Raw genomic sequence first — 13,765 nt, 5'->3', positions numbered from 1 at the left:
GAGATGCTGCAGATTTCGTCACTTCCCTGGGCACTGGCATCTCTGAAAGGAGGTGCATGCTTCACTACATAAACATTATTCTGGTCCCATTGCCTGGATCCTTCCTATTCTGATCATTTCAGTAAATGTGTATAGAAGATGAAATCATTCTCCAGTGGTTTTGTTTAAGCTTACCCATTTACGTGGAGAAAATGGTGACCTCTGTATGTGTAGTTTTATTACAGTTTACTAGCAAATAGTTCACTAGTTTACTAGCAAATATATGCCTACATAGGGCACCATTCTGTTTGGCTTTTTTTTTTTTTTTCCACCTGTTGCCAAGCTGTGATTTCCAAGCCAGCCTCACCTGAAAATATACTATTTCCTGGCCTTAAAGACCATCAAACCCTAATTCCACTGAGGTTTTTTGGAAGGTGTTTAAACATCAGCAGCAGTGGCTTTGGTTTTGGGCAGGTACCCCAGAAACTCTCAGGAGATGGCTATGGCTGTGGGATGACCCACAGTAAACAAGTAGCTTCCAATTACCTGCATTTCCATGTACCTCTCTGGATCCTGTTAAATTGTTTGTGTCAGAAGAAAACGAGGCTGATGAATGCAGTCCCAGGACAAACTCTTGGGTTTTGGAATGGGCCAGGCAGTATGACGTGTCAGGTATTTTCCCAAAGGCTCTCCAGTTCAACACCATCTCTCGTCTGTCATATTCCTGCTCTTTCACGTGCTCAGCATATTTTCAAGGTATTTGTTGCAAATGCATCTTAAACTCATCTTGCTATGTTGAGCTGCGTTATTGTAACCACACTCAGCTCTAGCGCATCACTTCATTAAGGAGCAAAGTAATTAACAGATTTCCCAGTGTTTCGCAGGAGAGCTGATGCATAGCCACCCCTCACACATGGCATGCAGCTCAGGGTTACAGGAAAATTGCAAAAAGCTGGCAGGGCAGCAGCCAGATTGGCATCATTAGCACAGTTTAGTTTTTTTCAAAGTTTGAGTTAACAAACCACAATGCAGCAGCACACACACACACAAAAAAAGGCTTGTGGCTTGAACCCTGCCAGATGGAATATGGAGACAGCTCAGGAGAACTTGCCAAAAAAATGTGTGTGCATGCACGTGTGTGCAAAAACCCTTTATAAAATCAAGCGGTCTCTTGAAATTCCTCCACTTTGAGCAGTTTCGAATCAAATGTGCTTTCATTTGCCAACACGAAGAGAAAGTTATCAGCAGATATATTCACATACACATCAGTTCTGTGTAGCTACTTTTACAAACTCTTTCCTGTACATGTAATGCACATTTCTGCTTCTGAGCTGATCCCGGTTTTGACATACGTATTCATAATTGTACTGTCTGACAAGGGCACAGGTAAATGCTTTCATGTCAATATATTAGCTTCAGGCCTTCCACGTTGGCTAATTGCCTGTACTCTGTAGTTGGTCAGCTAGTCATAGGACACTGCTTCCATTTTAATTGTATCAATACGACTTTTTAGAATAGCAAAAAAAAAAAAAAAAAATTAATTCATTCAAATAAATACTAATTTGTGAAAGACCAGTAAACTCTTCACACAAATATTAGTGAATTGTGAAGCAAACCCTCCAGGTCCTCCTGTAACAGACCCAAACCTCAGCCTCAGTGTGCAGCAATCAGCAAAACTCAGGTGACTTGAAGGCAGTTATAGCAGTGTACACAAGCTAAGAGGGTCTGAACTTTTGTTTCCTCATGTCTCCATTGTATTCTCCCATTGTCACATGCCTTTTTACCTTGAATACATGTATTAATTAACTTTAATTAAGCTAATTGCATCATCTCTGTTCTATTCACACCTACAATGGTATTGAAAAGGTTCAGCTCCTTTGGATTTTTGCTAATGAAACTAGTTCATGTAATGAGCCAAGTAATATTGCCAGGTCTGGAATCAGGATTTTTTTTTTGAACAGATTTAGAAAATTGGTCATCTCTTGGAACTGAACAAAGGTGAAAATCTCCATATTTTTCAAAAACTGGGGTATACCTAAGTAGATATCTAATACAATGCTGAAAGGGAACACATGAAAAATGTACATTAGAGCAGGTAACAACAGAAACAAATGACAAAAATTACAATAATAATAAAAGACTTTTTCCAAGGGATTACATTTTGACAAGCACTGGTAATAACCTTCAATTTCATTTGGCCATAGATGTGTGAAACAACTATTTTTAACAGGTATAAAGCCTGCACAGGCTGTAAATTAAACCCTTGGCTATATTTGCTTTAAATGGGCTGGGTGGGCAGGAGGCAGTGCTAGGCTCTCGTTGGACTCTGCTCTTGGTGTCCATTGGAAGTCAGTTTCGGCTTCATTGCAGGGAGCATCTTCTGGCCTGTTCTGATGTGCTTTTGCCCCAGAAAATCATGCCACAACTATGCGGTTATGCTGTAATTGCTACCCCAACAACTGAAGTACAAAAGGGAGCATTTAGAGCTCGCTGTATTGGCTCAGGATTACCAGCTAGGAAAAGTATCCCCGACTGTTGGGTTGGAGCAGTCTGGGAGCTGCAGAAATGAGTCTTAGCAAGAACCATTCCCCTTTAGTCCATAAATAATTATATACAAACCTCCTAATGATTTCCATTCCTGTTTATGTTATTAAGTGGTGCAGTGTTACAAAAGGGGTCCTGTACTGTGCTGCAGTTCTGCTTGGTGCTTACTCAGTGCTTATCCCCCTCACACTCTCAGATATGGATTAAGCAGACCTGTGGATGTTTCTGCAGAGCACAGCTTCAGCAAAACCAGCAGTGAATTAATCACTGCAGCAATGTAATGTAGCTCGGCACAACTGTATTATATCATTGCATTCTTGTGCTGTAGTTAAGGGCCGTCAGCAATTTCATTACCAAGTCATATTTTTGGCTGTTTGTAACTTTTACAAAAATAATAAAAGAATTTATATTGGAGGCTTAATCTTTACCGTATCTTTTTTTTTTTTTTTTTTTTTTTTTTTTTTCCTGGCTGGGAAATGTAGTGATGTATATTCTATGTGGGCATGTCAGTACAAGTCGTTTCTTCATCTACTTGAAGAAGTGCTGACTTCTGATCCTTATATTTTCCTGTTATTTATTGCCATTCTTAAATACATTCTAATAAAGTTGCAATTTATTGCAAAACTTTCACGGTGACCCAGTAGTATTAACACAAAATCACGTTATAGAGGAACTCAGTAAAGCTGGGAAATCAGAGTGCATTTTTGTCTGGGATAGAGGTGATATTAAGCTGATGATTATTGATGAAGACTTTCCCATTGACTTCACAGATGAGGTATGTAACATAGCAGCCTTAAGCATCATTAAGGAAAGTTTTGTCGTGCCAATAAATAAGAAGGATCTCATCCCTCTGCACAAAAAATGCAATGTAAATCCAGAGTAATCATGGGAAGAGCTTTGAAGCTTTTAGCATCTAAATTGATTAAGAGCCCTGCTTTCTGTTTGCTTTCTATACAAAATAATTGTTATTACCTATTATGTGTTATGGCACAAATTCTGTGATGAATTGCAAGCCTAGAAATCCAAAAATAATGTAACGAATCTTGGTGGACTGCTTTTGACTCACTCTGGTTTAACTGGGAGCAGTTTGGCCACTCTGCCTTGAAGATTTAGGAGCACAAGGTATATTTCATGTGCCACTTGAGATTACAAAACTCAAATCAATTCACAACTTGTGCACCATGACAAAATCCATCTATATATTGTTTTCTAAACAAAGGAGTGCTTTTAAAGGTAGCAATTACAGGTAATTGAATCTCTAATGGTGATATGTAGGTCGATTATAAAGCCCTTCCCTAAGAACTAAGCAGAAACACATGGAATAGCTCGCTTTTTCTTTATTTTCTAACATCTTTGGTTATTTATTATGAGATTTCTACACCTGCTGAAGCTGACTCCATAATGGCTTATTCTAATGCAACACTGATGGGAAAGTTTATTAATGGTTACTTAATTAGAGAGTGCCCCAAAGTTCATTATTAATGTAAGAAACTAGGATAATTGGATTAAATGTTAAATACTGAATTTATGCTTCACAGTATCTAAACACACAAAATCTGCTCAAGGCCAGAAGCTTTTCATAGCACAAGTTCAGCACATTTCTAAGAGAATATTTGTTACCGAAGCAACTTCCAAGCCTAGGTCACCTCCTTCAATGAGTTTCATTAGCTGGCACAGCTTTAGCTGCAGCCTGCTCTCAGATCTCTATATAAAGACCCCTCCAAAAAGGAGACTTTTCAACAACAATAAACACAGCAGCAGGTTAGCAGGAGAAAACCTGCAGCAACATCAGTTTGTGCTAAAGCATCCATTCTGATTAGTTGCTGGCCAGGAGCCCCAAGCTATTTTTCCATTTTAGCAAAGCTTTTTCAATTAATATTCTTTCTATCATTACTGTACAAACAAGGGCAAGTATCTTACCGGTTTATTCCTCAGACTTCTGTCACCAGGTTTATCATGGAAAGTTTAGCATGGCTTTGGTGTTTGGCTTTTTTAGAGCTGCTCCTCTTCATCACATCATACAGCTGGCTGGACTCCAGCAGGTGACCAAGAGGGAGCTGAGACCTGCCTGGTATCAGCACAGACGATGCTTGAAGAAAAAGTATAATTAAACAACGTTCTCCATTGTCTCCATGCTCCTATTAAACGCTTGATGCTCTATGATCCTGGCAAAGTGTGCCTGTTTCCCATACATGCAGTGAGGCTATGTGAAAAATCTGGGGAACCTGTCCTCAAAGTGAAAACGTTTTGTTCTGTTGTGAGGACTCCCTACATGCCTCCTTACCAGTCTCCCAACTCCAACATGAAAGTGCTCATGAAAGTAGTTTTTCTGATAGTTTTAAGCACTTTCCCTGCCATATTCTTACCACCATGGCAGGATATTTTTACCCCCATGGATATTTTACCATGGATGGTGTCTCCCATGGGCACATGGAGGTTGCCCATGCTGGAGGTACACAGCTAACCACACCAATCGCGAGGCTGTGGTTTCAAACACAACCTGAGCAGGCAGTCCCCCTCTGGGAGTCCCCATCAAGCCATACGGCAAGGCAAGAGTATAGGCAGGAGCAAACTGTTGATATTTACTCTTGGACATTTTCAGCAGCTTGCCTGAGGATCCTGGAAGAAGCCATCTTCATCAGCACCACCAAAGCAGGTCCCTGAATACTGCCACAGGGCCCTGGGGATGGTCTGACCACGTGCACCAGCCTCGAGGGAAACCCTGGACGGAGCCTCCTGCTCCCACCACCTCCCCGTGCAGGAGCACCTCCAGCCACAACACCCACGGTGGTCAGGCAGAGCCCCAGAAGTGCTAAGAGGGAGCAGTCCTACTGGTGTCACCAGACCTGTGTTCTGTCCCAAACTGGGGTCTGGAGGGGCCAAAGGAACAGCAGCCTCAGGCAGTTTCACTGGGGCTCAGCACTCAGCCCACCTGGCAGTCAGGGTGTCACAGAATGGCTCAGGTTGGAAGGGACCTCAAAGATCACCTGGTTCCAACCCACTACCATGAGCAGGGACACCTCCCACTAGATCAGGTTGCCCAGGGTCCCGTCCAACCTGGTCACAGCGTCTCTGGGCAGCCTGTCCAGTGCCTCACCACCCTTGGGGTGAAAATTTCCTCCTAACATCTCATCTAAATCTCCCCTCTTTTAGTCCTGTTTGATTTCTTCTGTAGCAAAATAAATAAATAAAATAAAATAAAATAAAATAAAATAAAATAAAATAAAATAAAATAAAAACACTAAAAGTATTTACATTATTTTGAAAGCATGTTTAAGGAAATCACTAAAACTGTTTGCCCAGATCAGAAAAATGTCACTTTGACAGCAGCTGCACATAGAGACAACTTCCATGTTAGTGTTACTGAATAAAACCACTTGAACGCCACAGTAAAGTTGCAGGAAACGATCATAGCTTAACATTGGCAAGCGGGGCTATCCTGTCATTTTGTGGAGATGAAGATCTATACGAGTATATCTTATCTCTGGAAAGGATGAACAGGCACCCACTGTGTTGGCAGCCCTGTACATTTTCTGGACTACTTTTTACCTGCATAACTAATGCAGACCCTAACTCCCAGTGCTCTCAGATTTTCTTCAAAGCAGTGAGTGCTTTATGCTAGTGAGCAGCATGTAGCAGTCAGGCAAATGTCCTAATAGAAAAAATGCAAGTTCTTTGTCTGTGCTGGAGAAACTTAATTTCCCATACCTTATAAATGGTTCTTTTACTTTATTCATGCCCAGAGGTGGAAATAGTTTTAATACACCATAACTAAAAATCTCTCCTCACTCTGAAAATGCTTCATATATATATACATGTATATATGATACAGCTCCCATCCAAATAACAATGTTTACTGGCATGAATGAATTAATTCCCTTTTGAACCCGTTTATTATTTTTTGTCAGCACAATAACCCCCTGTGGCAATCAGATCTGCAATTTCATTACCTGTTGGGGAGAATGGCCCCTTCTTGTAAAAACTGTTGCCTAATGTTTTCATTGGAAAATGTATTTCTCCAGCTAGAGTTCTCTTAAAATCTCTACTTTACAGACAGCAAACAATTCATTACTCACAATTCACTTCCATAATTTTGTTGGCTCCTGTTACATCCTACCTGCAGCCATCCCTTTTCCATTTCAGAAAGCTCTAGTCCAGTCAGGGTTTACTACAAGCAGATGCTGCTTCATTTTAATGGTCATCCTTGTGGCCTTCTCACTGTCTTTTCTAGGTATCCTACAGCCTTATGGAGATAGGGTAAGCAGGATTACATGCAATATACATATTTATCACTGATTTATCCAGAAATATAATACACACTTTGTTCTCTTAGTCTCAGAAACAGCAATCAAATTATTCTACATGAGGAAGGAATTACTGTGATCCTGTAGAGTTTTTGTCCCCTTCCCTCTCCTCTCCCCCTTTATTTTTTAATCCATGACTATAGGTATAGGTTTGATTATCAGATTCATCAGATGAGGAAGAGGAGCTGAGGTCCTGATGAGGAGGTCAGAAAATCATTTATGCCTATGCTGTGCAAGAAAACAAAGCTCTTCTGGTTTGTACTTCTTCAAGTCCATGTAATCTAAGCCTCACCCAGCATGCAAAACAAATTCCCCACAGGGAAAAGTCCCTTCCATCCCCGTAAGGAGATCTTTGTCTTTACAATAAAATGCCTGCAGGGTTGCAGTCTGCATTGCTTGTGCTGTGCTTGAGGGAAGGCAGTTATGCATCAGTTTTCAGTACTGTCGATATGACATTTTTCATCACTATACATCTATTTATAAATAAAACAATTAATCCATAGTCTCGCAAAGACTTGAACAAAAAGTAACTCTAAGCATTGGAGCAGACCTATTAGCAAGATGCGATGCTACACATCTACCATGACCACGAGGTCCCTCCAACCAGCTACCAGGATGCAGCTACCCAACCGGCCTGATTCCCTTCTTCTTGGAGTTGTCAGCCACTAGGGGGAATATATATATATATATCTACACACACACACATTTGCACATGCACATATAGAAATATATTAATAATAATATATATTTATTATAATAATTTATTATTTAATAATAATATTTTTAAAAAAATCTAATGGATGAGGATTAGGACCTTGCAGGTGGTGAAGAATGTCAATGCAGGTGGTCAGGATGTCAGCCCTGAGAGCACTCCATCACCTGTAAGTGTTCCTGCCTGGATAGTTTCTTTCAGAACATTAAATGGTTTTCACAGTCCACACTATCCTGGATTTGTGACCTCCCAGGGAGCAGGCAGACACACATACTTCTCAGTTAGCCATTGCTTTCACAGGATTCAGCAATAATCATCCTCACCAGGGAGCATACCGGGAACAGAACAGCGGTCTGCCCAGAGGAGCCACCACAAGGACAGGCTACCCATGTCCCCAGAGAGCTTGGGGAAGGGCAGAGCACAGACCTCACCTTCGTCTCAGTTGTAATAAGTCAAGGTAAATGTGAACACAAATTCATTTAGTCACATGTAAGCCGTTAATTCATGCATAAAAGCACTGTAGTATATTAATTCAAATCAACAGTGTCAAGGCTGGTGTCAATACCCCCTACTTCTCTTTCTGAAGGGAAAGTATCAGAGCTGGTACATTTGATTTCAAATTCTATCTACAGAGCTGTATGGATTTCTGATAGCTGTGTTTTAAAACCTCAGAAAAATACTCCTTGCACTTGTTTGTCATGCTTGAACAAAATATGGTTTGAATGAGAGAAGATATGAAACCTGCCAACTAATATATTTATTGTTATAGAGAGGAAATATTAAAGATAGACATTATGAGGAGATAATATATGATAGGCATTATAAACAGAGAGAATTATAGAGAAGACATATTGAACTCACTATTTGATGGGAAGGGGGGAAGGGCATATACATGTCAGAGATGTTTTGTTAACCCCTCAGCAAACGTAGCTCTATGCTGCTCCGTCAAGCAGCAAAAATGGCAACATGTGGACCCAAGTTCTTACGAGGGTTTCACAGTCCATTAATAACACTTGAAGAGGACTTGAAAGGGATGTTTTCCCAGTGCAAGAAGAGTTCCCTCGCAGCACTCCACCCCAGTGCCTCTCTGGTGCGTCATTTTACATTGACTTCTTCCCTCTCACACCTCGGGAGTAACCAAGCAAAAGGGGATTTTCACACTGCCTCACAAGAGGGACATAATCATGATTCAATTCCTCACTCTCCCAACTTTTTTTTTTTTTTTTCCACATAGTTTTTCTAATAATTGGATCAGCTGAGAATTGGAGCTTTCTTCCCCCTCTCATTTCTGGTAACCAGAATCACATTTACTTTTTTTTTTTTTTTTTTTTTTTTTTTTTTTTTTTTTTTTTCCTCCCCAGAATTAATACCCTGGAGATGGGAAAGGTTTTCTATAGTGGTTTTCACTTCCATGTAAGATTTGAACAATCACTGGTGAGTTAGCTTTGACAGGTGTTAAAATATCTTGGAGCAGACTGAACATTCATATTGATTAACTAATACATGGGCAGAGTTTTTTAGAACTGATTGTTTTTCTCTAAGCATTTTAGAAGGAAGTGGAGAAAATGTGCTGTATTGTCAATTTCTTTCTAATCCATTTTCATGTACTGTACTCTGTGTTCATCTAGTTTAACTACTAAGCTGTCAAAGACCAGAAAACAGTGAATAATGTAGTTATGTGCTTATTCAGAAGACTGATTCCCTCCATTGCAGCTGTTTATTCATAATATAATTAGGCAGAAATAACAGTTTATGTAAAACTTAATAAATTCCTGGGAAGGTCCTAACTGTTTAATATTTTTCTACCAGCTTGTCTGATAGAAATGCCTTTTCAAAATGGAAAACTTTCAAGTTTTCAATTATTGGTGTCCCTTTGCCTCATTGCTATGACTAAGTAGTATTAGTCAACACAAGACAAAAAGATTTATCTGGTGATCCAGATACATGACTTGCTGTGTTTTATACCTCAATTGTGACATGGTTTTCAGTGAAAATGCTCAGTGTACGAGGGGTGCAAGGTAAGACCCTGTTAGGAGATAAAGCTTTAAATGCTTAAAAATCTGTGCCTTAAATTCACAGATGTCAACAATTTAGTAGGGCCTGATCCTACTATTGAAGTGCTCCTCATGATTTAAAAAGATGAGACTTCATCTTACGACTGGTGAAGGAAGTGCTTGTTTTGATTATTAAAGTGAATTTTAAATGGTTCAGTGCAGAGATAGTCCATAGCCAACCTCTCAGTTTGGACTCCAATGTGCAGAAAAAAATCTAAGATATTGTGATCCATTTTGCGCATACCAGTGGTAAATTTCTCTAAAGACAAAAATTCCAGGATTTCAGGGCCATGCAGGAATCATGTTACCAAAGCCACCTCCTTCAAAAGATGCTGCATACTCGTTTCTAAGCAAGTACATCCTCTCCTCTTATATGCCAGCACCTGTCTGTAATGTAAGAGCCAATTCCTATTTGAATTGCTAATACCAAATGTATATGTATTGCATGGCATAAAAACCAGAGTTATCACTAGACAAAACATCTGTCAGGAGGGATTGTTTTATTTTTAATATTCTTTCTGCCTGCATCTAAAGGTGCCCAGCAGCCAGTGCAAGGTCGTCTCCCACAAACTCTGGGGCAAATTGTCCTGGTTTGAGTTAGGATAGAGTTAATTTTCCTCCTAGTAGCTGGTAGGGTGCTATGTTTTTGATTAGGATGAGAAGAGTGCTGATAACATGCTGATGTTTTAACTGTTGCAGAGCAGTGCTTACACCAAGCCAAGGACGTCTCAGCTTTTCACTTTGTCCTGCCAGCGGGCAGGCCAGGGGTGCAGCAGGAGCTGGGAGGGGACAGACCCAGGACAGCTGACCCAAACTAGCCAAAGGGGTATTCCATCCCATCTGGGGTCATGCTGAACAATATATAGGGGTGGCTAGCCGGGGGGGCAGCTGCTCAGGGATAGTCTGGGCATCAGTCAGCGAGTGGTGAGCAATTGCATTGTGCATCACTTGTTTCGTACACATTAGTAGTAGTAGTACTATTGACAATATTATTGTTATTACTATTATTATTTTTCTGTCTTAATAAACTGTCTTTATCTCAACTCACAGGCTCCACTTTCCCGTTTCTCTCCCCCATCCCAGAGAGGGAGGAGGGAGGGTGAGTGAATGGCTGTGTGCTGTTTAGCTGCCGGCAGGGTTAAACCACAACACAAACAAACAGACCTGTTGTATCTGTGCTGAACCTCCAGCATTGCCCTCACTAGATGGTGGGGAATGTTCCTTTTCTCAAGGAGAGATGACCTTTTCCCTGCTGCGTGAAACTCATTCTGACAAGCAGAGGTGAAGGCTTTTCCTTCCGTGGAAAGGTAGAACAGAAACAGTGAATTTTACAGTACTACACATAACTAATACCTATTTCACCTCATTCTCAGCACGTCTTACGGAGCAACTCTTTTCTTAGCTTCACGACTAATAAATCCAAAGCTTTTTCCTGTCTTTCATATATTTCCCTTTAATGCTAGTACCGAGTTCCTATTACACTCTAAGGACATCTTCTAACTCAAATTAGAAGTTTACGTTCTCAAGTCGTGTGTGTATTGAAGTAAACAGTTCTTAAAGATTAGTTATTAATTTTTAACTCAGGAACATTAAAAAGTAATGAGAGGCTTCTCTGGGCCACCCTTCTGTGGTGTGGTTTCAGACTACTTCTAAACTTGTTTGGGGTTATTTGGGTTTTCCTCTTCTCAGGACTGATCCAAACAAAACACTTCAATGTATTTACACAAGCCAGAGAAATATTTTCACTGAGGCATGTATGGATGTATGACTGTTACACTACAGTCAGTGCAGCAAAGCTCCAACTGGCCTTTTTATTTCAGTTTTTCTCTCTAATTTTATGCCTTAGATCATTAAATAATTAAACAATGAGCTACTCACTCTTTATGGCTGTTCACAACAGCAACTTTTAGGACAGAAGGCAGGCAGCAGTAAGGACTCCAGGAGGGACTTGTGTTTCACTTGTACATGAAAGTGAGCAGGAAAATTCTGGCCTTATTTAGGCTATTTTAAGCCTTGAAAAATATCACTGATTTTAATCCTATGCCTCTGGATTTACATTGCCATAACAGATTTTAAAAGTCTCATTTCCCTTTTTTACTACCAAGCAGGCTAACACTGAAGCTAGCATGAACTCACTTCTGGGTTTCAGAGCTCTATGAAACAGAAACCTAGACCAAAGCTATAAAAGAGTTTACAATTCACAAGGATAAAAAGATAATGCAGTGGGTTTTTGAACCACACATTTTTATTTTTTTAATTTGTTTTTTTAAAAACACACTTTGGAATAGCAAAGACTTTTATTATCTGTAATGCATAATAAAGTCATATCAAGTGAAAAGGCTGAGACAATGTCAGAAGATGTTTTTATTTCCTTATATAATCCGTACATTTAGTTTTTCCAGATAAGCATTAAATTGATATACTTCTTTCCAGAAATCCCTCACTTATTTTTACATTAGTTGAAGTTACAATGCTCTTAGCACAACTTGTGGTAATTTTGTTAATATTAAGCTTTGCTGCATTACCCTGTAGGTCTTTTGTCAAGTGTGAGGAGCCATTTGCACAATTTCATCTCAAATTTTCAGATATAGAATATAAATATATTTTCCTCTTTGAAATACTAGGAAATGATATAAGAAAAAAAAAATAATAAAGCTAAATCTACTCAGGCTATAGCCAAGATTCTTATTTAACCCCGATCTACAAATAGATTACTGTACAAAGTGCCCTGGCCTCTGCAGAAGGACATGGGGCAGCAGGAATCCTGCAGTCTGCAGCACCTCCAGCAGCAGCAAGGAGGGGTGTTATATATGGAGTGGTAATTCGTGTTGAGAAAATGGTTGATATTAATAAAGAAGGGGGAGATTTGGGAGTGTGGCCCAAAGGCCACTCCCAGTGAGGGTTGGAAAGCCCCGTGGTTGAGATAACATTAGACTCTTAACAATGAGGCCATCAGGAATATAAAAGAGTTTAGAGGGAACAAAGAAGGGTGATTCAGGAGACTCCATGCAGTCCCCAGGTTTCTTGTTCTCCAGATGCTTCTCTTGTTCTCCAGCCATTAAGGCATGGATGTTTCTGGGTGTTTGCTGTTGTTGTTACATTCAAAGTTGTCTGACCAATGAAAAGTTGTTTTGAAAAGAACTGCTGTGGAGAGAAGGGTATAAGAGGGGAGCCTGCCCTCAAGATAAAAGAAAAAAGGCAACACGATGAAGCTACATCAATAAAGAAGCAGGAAAAAGAAGTGAAGAGGAACAGGCTGGCAGAATGGAGACCAGGATGGGAACAGGCACTTTGATTACCTCATGAAGATGGGTTCGGCCAAACTCAGCAAACTGCTCAGAGAAGCTCGTACAGAAAGTTGCTGGAAATCGGCGTACTGGAGCTGGAGAGAAGCTCGAGCTGAGAGAAGCAGACCTGTGCACACAACTGCCTCTCGTTGGTAAGCAGCTGCGCATTATGGGGAATCATACGTCCTTAGGAACAAAGACTGTCCTGGTAACCTTACAGCTTATTCTCCTTCTTAACAATTGGACAGATTATGAGCCTGAAATATGGGACCAAACTGAGGACAAGGTGAGGGACTCTGCAACTAAAAATGACAAGGTTGCAGTGGGATTGCTCGGCACCTGGCAAGCAATCTCTGAGGCCTTGAAGAGCCATGTGGGACCACAGTCACAAACGTGTGGCTTGCCAGACAGTAAGGGAGCTGCGGGCTCCTTTACTGATCCGACTGCTACACCATGGGCCCCTCTGCTGTTACAGCCATCAAAGGCTTTTGCTGTTACGCCCCCTGTTGACCTGGACGTGCCTTTTGACCCAGGCCTATTGGCCTTGAAAAGGAGATGGATATGCTTTTTCTTTGATCTGGGAAGAACGGGATACATAAGGCCTGAAGACCGAGTTGCTTGACAACTTAAAGCGAGACATATTGTTCAGAAGGAATGGAAAATGGAGACTTGTTAGTAATCAAGAAAAGGAGTGGAAAATGGAGACTGTTAAGTCATGGAACTTAAAGGATTGTTTGTTACCTTTCCTGATTGTACGTATATATAGGCATATTCAGGTTTAGTATGTAAAGCAATGTTCTGTATATTTAGAATGTTTGATGTTCGTGTGTGCATGTTGGTGGAGCGTAGACTCCCCGCACACCCAGCACTGTTTACTTGCCTTTT

General features: G+C 40.5%; 1 protein-coding gene across 1 annotated transcript in view; it reads right to left on the bottom strand.

The window, feature by feature from the left end:
• TENM1 (teneurin transmembrane protein 1) overlaps window positions 1-13,765 on the bottom strand; it is a 1,172,023-nt gene that overhangs the window by 998,093 nt on the left and 160,165 nt on the right. The gene's annotated exons all lie outside the window — the stretch shown is intronic.

This window comes from Aythya ferina, assembly GCF_964211825.1.
Source record: "Aythya ferina genome assembly, chromosome: 13".
NCBI lineage: Eukaryota > Metazoa > Chordata > Aves > Anseriformes > Anatidae > Aythya > Aythya ferina.
This window is presented reverse-complemented; position numbering and strand designations above follow the sequence as displayed.